Genomic DNA, 13,538 nt, shown 5'->3' on the forward strand with positions numbered 1-13,538 from the left:
TTTTTAGGTCTAACATTTAAGTCATTATTCCATCTTCAATTAATTTTTGTATAAGTTGTAAGGAAGGGATTCAGTTTCAGCTTTCTACTTATGGCTAGCCAGTTTTCCCAGCACCATTTATTAAATAGGGAATTCTTTCCCCATGTCTTGCTTTTGTCAGGATTGTCAAAGGTCAGATGATTGCAGATGTGTGGTATTATTTCTGAGGGCTCTGTTCTGCTCCATTGGTCTATCTCTGGGTGTCAATTTTAGATCTTTCCTGCTTTACTTATGGGCATTTAGTGCTAGAAATTTCCCTCTACACACTGCTTTAAATATGTCAGAGATTCTGGAATGTTGTATCTTTGTTTTCATTGGTTTCAAACAATATCTTTATTTCTGTCTTCATTACGTTATGTATCCAGTAGTCATTCAGTAGCAGATTATTCAGTTTCCATGTAGTTTTGTGGTTTTGAGTGAGTTTCTTAGTCCTGAGTTCTAGTTTGATTGCACTGTGGTCTGAGAGACAGTTTGTTATAACTTCTGTTCTTGTACATTTGCTGAGGAGTGCTTTACTTCCAACTATATGGTCAATATTGGAATAAGTATGATGTGGTGCTGAGAAGAATGTATATTCTGTTGATTTGTGGTGAAGAGTTCTGTATATGTCTATTAGGTCCGCTTGGTGCAGAGTTGAGTTCAATTCCTGGATATCCTTGTTAATTTTCTGTCTCGTTCATCTGTCTAATGTTGACTGTTGGGTTTTAAAATCTCCCATTATTATTGTGTGAGAGTCCAAGTCTCTTTGTAAGTCTCTAAGGCTTGCTGTATGCATCTGGGTGCTCCTGTATTGGGTGCATATATATTTAGGATAGTTAGCTCTTGTTGTTGGATTGATCCCTTTACCATTGTGTAATGGCCTTCTTTATCTCTTTTGATCTTTGTTGGTTTAAAGTCTGTTTTGTCAGAGACTAGGATTGCAACCTCTGCCTTTTTTGTTTTCCATTTGCTTGGTAGATCTTCCTCCATCCCTTTATTTTAATCCTATGTGTGTCTCTGCACGTGAGATGGGTCTCCTGAATACAGCAGGCTGATGGCTCTTGACTCTGTATCCAATTTGCCAGTCTGTGTCTTTTAATTGGACCATTTAGCCCACTTACATTTAAGGTTGATATTGTTATCTGTGAACTTGATCCTGTCATTATGATGTTGTATGGTTATTTTGCTCATTAGTTGATGCAGTTTCTTCCTAGCATCGACGGCCTTTACATTTTGGCATGTTTTTGCAGTGACTGGTACCAGTTGTTCCTTTCCATGTTTAGTGCTTCCTTTAGGAGCTCTCGTAGGGCAGGCCTGGTGGTGAAAAAATCTCTCAGCATTTGCTCATCTGTAAAGGATTTTATTTATCCTTCACTTATAAAGCAGAGTTTGGCTGAATATGAAATTCTGGATGAAAATTCTTTTCTTTTTTTTTTTAATTTATTTCTTTTTTTTAATTTATTTATTATTATCATACTTTAAGTTGTAGGGTACATGTGCATAACGTGCAGGTTTGTTACATATGTATACTTGTGCCATGTTGGTGTGCTGCACCCATCAACTCGTCATTTACATCAGGTATAACTCCCAATGCAATCCCTGCCCCCTCCCCCCTCCCCATGCCATCAGAGAAATGCAAATCAAAACCACAATGAGATACCATCTCACACCAGTTAGAATGGCGATCATTAAAAAGTCAGGAAACAACAAGTGCTGGAGAGGATGTGGAGAAATAGGAACGCTTTTACACTGTTGGTGGGATTGTAAACTAGTTCAACCATTATGGAAAACAGTATGGCGATTCCTCAAGGATCTAGAACTAGATGTACCATATGACCCAGCCATCCCATTACTGGGTATATACCCAAAGGATTATAAATTATGCTGCTATAAAGACACATGCACACGTATGTTTATTGCAGCACTATTCACAATAGCAAAGACTTGGAATCAACCCAAATGTCCATCAGTGACAGATTGGATTAAGAAAATTCTTTTCTTTAAGAATGTTGACTACTGGCCGCCACTCTCTTCTGGCTTGTAGAGTTTCTGCTGAGAGATCAGCTCTTAGTCTGATGGCTTCCGTTTGTTGGGAAACCGACCTTTCTCTCTGGCTGCCCTTAACATTGTTTCCTTCATTTCAAATTTGGAGAATCTGACACTTATGTGTCTTGGAGTTGCTCTTCTCGAGGAGTATCTTTGTGGCATTCTCTGTATTTCCTGAATTTGAATGTTGACCTGCCTTGCTAGGTTGAGGAAGTTCTCCTGGATAATATCCTGCAGAGTGTGTTCCAACTTGGTTCCATTCTCCCCGTCACTTTCAGGTACACCAATCATATATAGATTTGGGGTTTTCACATAGTCCCAAATTTCCTGGAGGCTTTGCTCATTTATTTATACTCCTTTTTTTCTGAACTTCTCTTCTCACTTATTTTCATTCATTTGAGCTTCAGTCGCTGATACCCTTTCTACCAGTTGATCGAGTTGGTTACGGAAACTTTTGCATTTGTCACGTAGTTCTTTTTTCATGGTTTTCATTTCTATCAGGTTGTTTAAGGACTTCTCTACATTGGTTATTCTAGTTAGCCGTTTGTCAAATCTTTTTTCAAGGTTTTTAGTTTCTTTGCACTGGGTTCGTACTTCCTCCTTTAGCTCGGAGACGTTTGATTGAAGTCTTCTTCTCTCAAGTCGTCAAAGTCATTCTCTGTCCAGCCTTATTCCGTTGCTAGCGAGGAGCTGTGTTCCTTTGGAGGGGGAGAAGCTCTCCGAGTTTTAGAATTTTCACCTTTTCTGCACTGCTTTTTTGCCATCTTTGTTGTTTTATCTACCTTTGGTCCTTGATGATGGTGACGTACAGATGGGGTTTTGGTGTGGATGTCCTTTCTCTTTGTTAGTTTTCCTTCTAACAGTGAGGACCCTCAGCTGCAGGTCTGTTGGAGTTTCCTTGAGGTCCACTCCAGACCCTTTTTGCCTGGGTATCAGCAGCGGAAGCTGCAGAAGAGTGAATATTGCTGAACAGCGAGTCTGATCATTCTTCTGGAAGCTTCCTCTGGAAGCTTCATCTGAGAGGTGTACCTGGCCGTGTGAGGTGTGGGGTGTCAGTCTGCCCCTAGTGGGGATGTCTCCCAGTTAGGCTACTCAGGAGTCAGGGACCCACTTGAGTAGACAGTCTGTCCGTTCTCAGATCCCAAACTCCATGCTGGGAGAACCACTACTCTTTTCAAAACTGTTAGACAGGGACATTTACATTGGCAGAGGTTTCTGCTGCCTTTTGTTTGGCTATGCCCTGTCCCCAGAGGTAGAGTCTACAGAGGCATGCAGGCCTCCCTGAGCTCCGGTGGGCTCCACCCAGTTTAAGCTTCCTGGCAACTTTGTTTACCTACTTAAACCTCAGCAATGGCAGGTGCCCCTCCCCCAGCCTTACTGCTGCCTTGCAGTTAGATCTCAGACTGCTGTGCTAGCAATGAGGGGGCCTCCATGGGCAAGGGACCCTCCGAGCCAGGTGCGGGATATGATCTCCTGATGTGCCGTTTCCTAAGACCTTTGGTAAAGCACATTACTAGGGTGGGAGTGACCTGATTTTCCAAGTGTTGTGTGTCACAGTTTCCCTTGGCTAGGAAAGGGAATTCCCTTCCCCCTTGTGATGCCTCACCCTGCTTCTGCTCTCATTCGTTGGGCTGCATCCACTGTCCTGCACCCACTATCCAAGACGCCCCAGTGAGATGAACCTGGTAACTCTCTTGGAAAAGCAGAAATCACTCGACTTCTGTGTTGCTGGTGCTGGGAGCTGCAGGCTGGTGCTGTGCCTTTTCGGTCATCTTGGCGCCATCCCCCCTTTTCTTTTTTTTAAATGGAGTCTCACTCTGTGGCCCAGGCTGGATTGCAGTGGCATGAACTCGGCTCACTGCAGCCTCCATCTTCTGGATTCAAGTGATTCTCCCACCTCAGCATCCCAAGTTGCTGGGATTATATTGTGGGATCTGGCCAGGAGCCCATAGTGTAACAGGCCTCTTTCTTTGTTCCCAGGTGGATTGGCTGGTCAAGAAATAAAAGACACACCCATGATAGTGAAAGTGGGTTCAGGTGGGGCATTGCCATCTGGTCCTGTGATGCTACCAATGCACTGGATAAACCAGCAATTATTATTAAGCTTAGTGAGGGCGGGGGTAGGTTAGTGAGGGATTTAGGGTCGTTTGATTATGAGGTGAGATGGTCACATGGGGTTGAAATAATTCTTTAACATAACATCGGTATGCAGAAGTACAGTATACAGAGATAAGAATTTACATCATAGTGTGTGCATCAGTAATTTCTAACAGAGCCTTAAAACACAGTAAATTCATACCTATGATTAGCAAGATATTAATCAGCAGTAACAGTTGCAGGAAAAGCTGGTTGCAAACAATCAATAGAAACAGGACGTGAAGCTAGACAACCGGTTAAACCAAAAAATTCTCAGAAGGGAGTATGCCTAAACCCTGAAGAGACCTAGAAGAGCTGTGGCAAGATAAGGGTATTTATAACCCTATCTTATCCATATGAACATATGCCCCTCATGTGTCAATTTGTAGACTCTCCACAAGGGTTGCATCTCATTCCCAGAGCTATGAACATCTACTTTTCTGAGATAGGAATCTTGGTGATGTGAAACCTCCCTGACTACACGTCCATTTATAGGCTCTCTGCAGGGGGATGTACATCACTCGCTGTTGGCTCATTCTGGCAGCCCATCCTGGCATTGTCTTTACACAATCCTGCATGCAATTTTGAATTTACAACAATCAGGAGCGTTTCATCTTTTGTTCCATAGCAATGGTTTCAGGGGGGTCTCCCTACAGGACTACAGGTGCGCACCACTACACCCGGATAATTTTTGTATTTTTAGTAGAGACAGGGTTTCGCCATATTGACGAAGCTGGCCTCAAATTCTTGACCTTGTGATCCACCTGCCGTGGCCTCTGAAAGAACTGGGATTACAGACGTGAGCCACTGCACCCGGCACATAAACCACACATTTCTTTGGGTTTTCGAATTCCAGCCCAAGAGAAACAATTTGATATTTGAGGAATGGCTGCACACAAATATTTGCACACAAATAAAAATGTTTGTAGATTGCACCACACGAGGGAGACTACCAGTATGACTATCAGGATGAAAATATCAAGAGTTTGGAATATGCGCCTTAGGCAAGATGCAAACCAACTACAATAGAATAGATCAAAGAAGAAGCCAGAAGAGTCTAGTCATTTTAACCAGGCAACACATTTGTTGATTTTTACAACTGAGTCTCTATAATGCCCGATGTATTTGTCCATATGCAACGAGAAGTGTCAGAAACTGCACAGTCTCCCCCCTGCTTAGCTGGTAGAGAGCAATTCTATTTTCTAGCATTGCATGCCTATGTTAAATTAAAACAGGGAGTGAGAAGAATAGGCAAGTATACAAGTAGAAGCCTAAAAAAAATCTCCATATACTTGGGGAAAAAGTTGTGTTAAAGATGCAGCTAAGGGCAGCCTTTGGGTGGACTAAAGGATCTCCTGTTATGTAAAAATGTGTTGGCCAGGTGCAGTGGCTCGTGCCTGTAATCCCAGCACTTTGGGAATCCAAGGCTTCCGGATCACCTGAGGTCGGGAGTTCAAGACCAGCCTGACCAATATGTAGAAACCCGGACTCTACTAAAAATACAAAATTAGCCTGGTGTCGTGGTGCATGCCTATAATCCCAGCTACTAGGGAGGCTGGAGCAGGAGATTCACTTGAACCCAGGAGGCAGAGGTTGTGGTGAGCCAGGATTTTGCCATGGCACCCCAGCTTGGGCAACAACAGAGAAACTCCATCTTAAAAAAAAAAATGTGGTTGACATGATATATCTGACACTGTTAACTTACTCTCAGAAGCTACTTCTTGTGAAATCCTAAGTACAGCATTATTCTGGGAAGCAAAGGAGACAGGCATAAGCAAGAACAAATTAAGAGAGGTAAGAGTCTCATCATGATTGACAGTCTTTTTCTGACATCTTGAGAAAAGCTGTCCACAGTATACAGTCATCAACTTGTTGTCGTGCTTTGCAGTATAAGTGTCTCTAAGTGATGGTGTTGAGCATTTCGTGAACTCTGAGTGGCCCACACCTCAGACACGAGGGTTTTCCCATGAAATTTACGTTGAGTTGTCCACCTCTAGCTTATATGGCTTCAGGAACAGAGCTGTTCTTGTTCTTAGTGATTTCATTAGAGAAAATTTAATTGGAAGAACTAAAAGAATTCAGGGTCCAGTCCAGTCTACCAGTAGATTGTAAATGCTCAAAGATAATGAACAGTGGTTCAATCTGGTAACAGGTATACTACAGTTTTTCTTTTCAACATAATTTATCTCTAAATAGGAGTCTGTATCTTTACCAAAGATAATTCCAGTAGGATGAATTGTTTGCAAAATAGGTTGACTCTCACCAAACTTGCCTAGATTTTTTACCTAAGTTCAGCAAGAGTGGCAATGGACCATAGAAGATCTTTTTAAACTTTGCGTTCTTAGAAGTTTTATAAGACTGTCAGATTAAGTTTCCAAAAACTTCTTGAGACTCGGAAGCCAAATCAAGACCAACTTCAGACTTTCCCTGCATTCCATATGGGTTTATTCTATGTATATTCTCAAATAGAACATCCCAGTCAAAGCCTTAGTAATATAACCAATGTTTTCAAATGTGTCATGTTATAAAGATAGTAGATTCTTACTGAACTTGTGCAAATAACTTTATTACCATAAGCATATGAATACTCACAAATAGTTTCCCAATTCTGAGGTACTCAGATTGGGAACAAAAGCAAATGTTTTGACTTTTGTTTACAAAAGCATACTTTATCAAATTTCTGTAAAGTATAAAGAGCTTAAAAGAGAAAGTCCATAAATCTGGAGAATAAAACATTCAACGAATCAGCACGTTTTCAAAGAAAAAATTATGAGAATATTATCCTTTTGATTATTAAGTCCAATATAACTGAGTTTTTTTTCCTCTTTGTCTTGAATTTCATGAAGGTATCAGCCTGTTCATTAAAATTTTGAAAGTTCTCAGAGAGTCCAGTGGTATGATCCTGAAGTTATCAGAAACTTGTATTCAAGAGTCGTTGTCAGAGTCTTTTCCATATATCTCCTTGAAGAAAAAGCAATTTTGTTCTGTAGCTGACTGTAAATACTTCGAGGAAGAATCAAAGCAACGGTCTGGGAATGACAAAGATTTAAAATGATCATGGTTAAAAATCTAATGAGATTTTTATTAGGTTGATTATGGAAAAGACACAACTCACATAGAAACCTAGTTACTTCTGTGGCATACGACACTATGACTGATAACATGTTCGATTTCCAGAAATTTCATACGGTTTTTAGAACTCTTTTTTTTTTTTAATTTTTTTTTCCTTGAGATGGAATCTCACTCTGTTGCCCAGGATCTCCGTTCACTGCAAACTCCACCTCCGGGTGCACGCCATTCTCCTGCCTCAGACTCCGGAGTAGTTGGGACTACAGGTGCCTACCACCACACCCGGTGAATTTTGTTTTTGTGTTTTCAGTAGAGACGGGGTCTCACCGTGTTAGCCAGGATGGTCCCGATCTCCTGACCTCATGATCTGCCAGCCTTGCCTCCCAAAGTGCTGGGATTACAGACATAAACCACTGCGCCCAGCCTAGAATACTCATATTATTAACATTCCCATAAACGTTATTTAGAGAAGGTTTAGCAACACTTATCACTTATTTGACAATGCTTTATATATATTTTAACATATAAAATAAGGTGGCTTTTCCATTCAGCTTCTGTTTCCCAGCTGGATTCCTGAGTTCTTGGTGTAGCCCATTAATAATTAGGGCCAAAAACGCACAGTCTTACATATGTTCAAAAACGTCCTTAGGTAATTCCAGTACTTCTACTTCAAAATCATTGACTTAGTTGTAAGTTCTACCTTTTATAATAAGAGTTCTCCACCCTCATTACATGTTAGTAGTGTCAGGGAAGACTTAAAAATTATCAATGCCTGGTCCCTCTCCAGACCTTTAAACTGGAACTCATGGGTGGGGCTAGAGCATCCACTTTTAAAAATGTTTTCCAGTGATTCCAAAGTGTAGCTATATTTCCCATCAGATTTCTCTGATTTCTTGTGGCCTTCACTTTTTTTCTATTTTGGTATCTTGATGAATTTCAGATCTCATTTCCTGTCTTATGCTTTATGTCCCCTGGGGTAGGGACCTTGCCTTCTTCGTTTCTGTATCTTTTTTGAACAAGTGAATTAGTCATCAGGAAAAGGTCTCCACCACACATACATTGTGTTCTGAGTCTCAGGTTCACAGGCTAATCCTAAAGTCTTTTTCCTCCACGAGGTCAGAGGTTCCTTGTGATGAAGGGTGTGGTTAAGTCTGTAGTGCAGATGATGGAGGGGAGTTCATCCTGTTTTTAGACATAGCATTGGAACTAAGAATTTTATGTCTATGTGGGTGAAGGGGCAGGGATGTGTAGGAAGACAGTTCTGATTAGGATGGAGGAATTATACTAGGAAGTAGAGGTAAAAGAAGTGAGAAGGATTAGTAAATAGAAGAAATGTGAACTTACCAAATAGGCTAGTTCAGACCCCTGGAGATTCTTGATTAAGTGAATTAACTAGATTTTAGAAAGGTAATGAGGCAGTCATATGCAAGGAAGGTTTCAAAGTCTGGACACAAGAAGTCAAGCAACACTTTGAGAAGAGGTTGAGCTTTATGGGAATGGAGAGAATTACACTATTGAGAGATGTGAAAAATAATGAAGAGGGTTTCACAATGTGAAATTGTGTTTCTCATTTGAATCTGAGAAATAAACGAGACAATTATGGCTAAAAGACATTGGGGTAGAGGGAGCATAAAGGCCAGGGAGAAAGGGAACTGCAGGAATTAGTGCTGAGAAGCAGGAGTTTAGTGGACGGAGGAGATCCAGTCCCAGATACAGGCCAATAAGTCTTTTCCCTCTCCCAAGCATGGCAGTCAGCCTGCAGGAAGCGGTACAAGAGAAAAGGCCATCATACCTGCCAGACTTCCTGAAATACAGAAATGACATCACGGCTGCTATGTCGGATCAATGCCAGGATAGATGTCCTCTTCCTGAAGAACCTGTCATGGAAAGAAAAGAAAAGAAAAGAAGGAATGGAGATGATGTTACTTTACAGGGGGGAACCTCAGGAACCAGCATGTAACGTGAGGTAGTCTATAATTGTTTCTTCAAGGAAAGCATTATTTCTGTTGGAAAGTTGATGGGAGATGATTATATTCCTGCAGTTTTTTTTTCCTCTCTCACCTTGTTTCTAGGTTTTTTATCAGTCCTCTGTCAATTCTCTACTGCACTCAGATATTTCAGAAATATTTCGGATTTGTGAAAGGCTGATCGTTATTTTCTATGTCAGTAGAACTATCCACCTTTACAACTTTTCATGGTTGCACCTTTGTCTCAGTGTCTCTGTGGTGGCAGCCATGAATGAGACCCTGCCAGGACTCCATGGCAGGGACCTGATTGACAGAAGGCCCAGGTCAGTGCATTTCAAATTCACAACCTCCTTTGCACAGAAAGCTTTCTTCCCACAGGCTCACAGCAAGGGCGTGTAAGCAAGCATAGTTCTCTGAGGCTCTCTTTAACTCTACTGGGTGACTGGTTGGAGGACTCCCCATCAGCCTTGCGAAAACTGTCTTAAGAACTGCATTGATACCTAAAATTTCTTTCCCTTTCCTTTTCACAGGTGTCAGCTTTGCATAGTGGTCTGTGGGTTCTCCCATACTACCTTCATGCCTGCCCCACATTCCCTCACAGGTGTCTTCTCTGATAATTTATCTTATTTGTCTAGTCCTATCCTGGATGCATCTCAGTTGGTAAAAAAAAAAACAAAACAAAAAAGCATACCAGGATTGATTCTTTACACTTAGATTTTTTCCTTTCTATCCCACAAGTAGTCAGTAACCATGTCCTACTGTTTTATGTGTTACCTTTTTTTCTATATATATATATGGAAATAGGTGCTGTTGAGGGGCACATCTTATGTGTCAGGCCCTGTGCTAAATACTTTACCTGTACCTCATTTAATTTACACAATAACCCTGTCAGTTACATATTATTTTATTTTATTTTATTTGAGACGGAGTCTTGCTCTGTCGCCCAGGCTGGGGTGCAGTGGCCGGATCTCAGCTCACTGCAAGCTCCGCCTCCTGGGTTTATGCCATTCTCCTGCCTCAGCCTTCCAACTAGCTGGGAGTACAGGCGCCTGCCACCTCGCCCAGCTAGTTTTTTGTATTTTAGTAGAGAGGGGGTTTCATCGTGATAGCCAGGATGGTCTCGATCTCCTGACCTCGTGATCCACCCGTCTCGGCCTCCCAAAGTGCTGGGATTACCGGCTTGAGCCACCACGCCCGGCCTACATATTATTTTCATATTACCAATGAAAGGACAGAAGCTTAGAGTAGTGTAAAAACTTTCCTGGTGTCATATGGCTACTAATAGGAGGATGTGAGATTTCATTCTGGGACTATTTGACCTCAAGGCTAAGGATGACAATAGTAATAGAGCAGCTGACATTGGTTCATCTGTGTGGCATCTTGATTCATTGACTGCAATAAACCTTTAAAAGAATCGTATGAAGCAAGCTCTCTCATGCTTCAGGATATGAAAGAAGAACAAACTAAACCCAAGCACAGTGAATGAAGTAAACAATATGGCTTAGAGCGGATAAAAATAAAATGGAGAATGAAAAAAGAATACAGTAAATTAATGAAACCAAAGTTGATCCTTCAAAATAAATCAACAAAATTGACGACCATTAACTGGACTAAGAAAAAAAGAGAGAAGATTAAAATTACTAAAATCAGAAATGGAAATGGAGTCCGAGAATGGTGGGTCATATTTTAATCCTAGCACTTTGGAAGGTCACAATGGGAGGATTTCTTGAGACCAGGTGTTTGGACGAGCATAGATAACCTCAGGAGACCCGGTGTCTACAAAAAAAATTTAAAACCAATTAGCTGGGCATGGTGGCATGCATCTGTAGTCCTAGTATCTTGGGGGGCTGAAGAAGGAGAATTTCTTCAGCCCAGGAGTTTGAGGCTGCAGTGAGGCATATTCACACCACTGTATTTCAGCCTGGGCTGGCGTACAGAGTGAGCGGCTCTCTCTCTTTCTCTCAAAAAAAATATAAGAAAAGAAAAGTAAAAATGAAAAAACAGAAAATGAAATGATTACTACCAATTCTAATAAAATAATGATTTTGAAATTACTGTAAGTATTTGTATTCCAATAAATTGTATAAACTAGTTGGAATAGACAAATTCCTAGAAAAACACAAAAAATATGACTAGAACTATAATCAGTAATAACATTGAATCAATAAAAGCATTTGATGAAATTCAATATTTTTTCATAATAAAAACATTCTAACTAAGAATGTAAGGAAACCACCTCAACATAAAGGCAATATATGAAAAACCCAATGCTAACATCATACTCAACGGAGAAAGACTGAAAGCTTTCCCTGTTTGAGCAGGAACAAGACGAGGTTGCTGCTTTGGACACTTCTATTCAATGTAGTATTGAAAGGTCTAGTCAGAAAAATTAGGCAAGTATTTTTAAAAAGACATTCAAATTGGAAGAAAGGAGTAAAATTATTTCTGTTCGCAGATAACTTGAACTTATATCTAGAAAATCCTAAAGATGGACAAACCTATTAGAATTGATAAATGAATTCAGTAATGTTCCACAATACAAAATCAACATTCAAACATCAGTCGTATTTCAATACACTAACCATGGACCATCTGAAGGGAAATTAAGAAAAAAATTTTAATTTGAATTAATATCAAAAAGAATAAAATACTTAGGAATAAGTTTAACCAAAGAGGTGAAATGATTACACCTGAAATCCATAAAATGTTGCTTAATGATGACATCAATAAAATGAAAGACATTTTGTTTCCATGAATTAGAAGACTCACTATTGTCAAGAGGACAATGAAACCCAAAGTGAGCTGCAGATTCAATATAATTCTTCTCAGAATCTCAGTGACATTTTTGCAGTAAAAGAAAAATCCATCCTAAAATTTATATTGAAACTCATGACCCTAAATAGACAAACAACTTTGAAAAGGAAGAATGAAGCTGGAGGACTCACACTTTCTGATCTCAGCATTTACTACAAAGCCCCCGTAACCAATACAGTGTGGTACTGGCATAAAAGAGGACATAGAAATTAATAAGATAGAACAGAGAGCCCAGAAAGAAATACTTGCATATATGGCCAAATGATTTTCATCGAGTGTGCCAAGATCATTCAATGGGGAAAGGATAGTGTTCTCACCAAAAGATATTGGAAAAGCTGGATATCCAAGGGCAAGAATGAGTGGAACATTTACCTAGCATCATATACAAAAATTAACCCACAATAGATCAGATATCTAAATGTAAGAGCAAAATCTATACAACTCTTAGAAGAAAACATAGGATAAAAACTTCATGATATTGCATTTCACAATGATTTCTTGGTTGTAACAACAAAAGCATAGGCAACAAATAAAATGGATAAATTGGACTTCATAAAAATCAAAACGTTTTATATATCGAAGAACATTATCAAGAGAGTAAGAAGGCAACCGATGAAATGAGAAAAATATTTGCAAATTATAAGTGTGATAAGAAATTAATTTCCAGAATATACAAAAAACTACGAGTTAACAACAGCAAACATCCAAAAACACAATTACAAAATGAACCAAGGATTAAAATAGAGTTTTCTCCAAGGAAGATATACAAATATCCGATAAGACCAAGCAAAGCTCCTCAGCATCACGAATACTTAGAGACATGCAGATCAAAACCACAATGTGACACCACCTCATACACTTTAGGATGGCTTTGATAAACAACAACAATGACAGCAACACAAAACGACAAGTATTTTCAAATAGACAGAAAAGTTGGAGCTCGAGTGCATTGCTGATGGGAATGGGAAATGTTATAGCCACTGTAAAAAGTGGTGTGGCTGTTTCTCAAAAATTTAAACAATAAATTACCATTTGATCCAGCAATTCCACTTCTGGACATACTCCCTATAGAATTGAAAGAAATGTGAACAAATATTTGCACATTGATGTTCAGAGAAGCATTACACACAATAGCCAAAAATGGAAACAATGGAAAAGTCCATTGAAAGATAAGTGGGTAGGCAAATGAGATATATCTATACATCGAAATGTTATTCAACCTTAAAAAGGAATAAAATTCCAATACATCGTGCAAAGTGGATGAACGTTGAAGACATGCTAACTGAAATAAGCCAGACACGAAAGGATAATTATTCTATAATTCCATTTATAAAATAGAATAGCCAGTTATATAGAGACAGAAAGTAGAATGGTATGTGCTAAGGGTTAGGGGGAGAAGGAGTGAGAGTTACTGTTTATTGGGTACAGAGGTTTAATATGGTAAAAGGAAAAAGTTCTGGAAATGGATAGTGTGATGGTTACACAACA

The 13,538-nt window shown here is 39.8% G+C and overlaps 1 long non-coding RNA gene across 1 annotated transcript in view; it reads left to right on the top strand.

Annotated features, from left to right (window-relative positions):
• The window catches only part of LOC139360293 (uncharacterized), a 124,000-nt gene that overhangs the window by 59,057 nt on the left and 51,405 nt on the right, over positions 1–13,538 (top strand). The gene's annotated exons all lie outside the window — the stretch shown is intronic.

Source organism: Macaca nemestrina, chromosome 20 (genome assembly GCF_043159975.1).
Source record: "Macaca nemestrina isolate mMacNem1 chromosome 20, mMacNem.hap1, whole genome shotgun sequence".
NCBI lineage: Eukaryota > Metazoa > Chordata > Mammalia > Primates > Cercopithecidae > Macaca > Macaca nemestrina.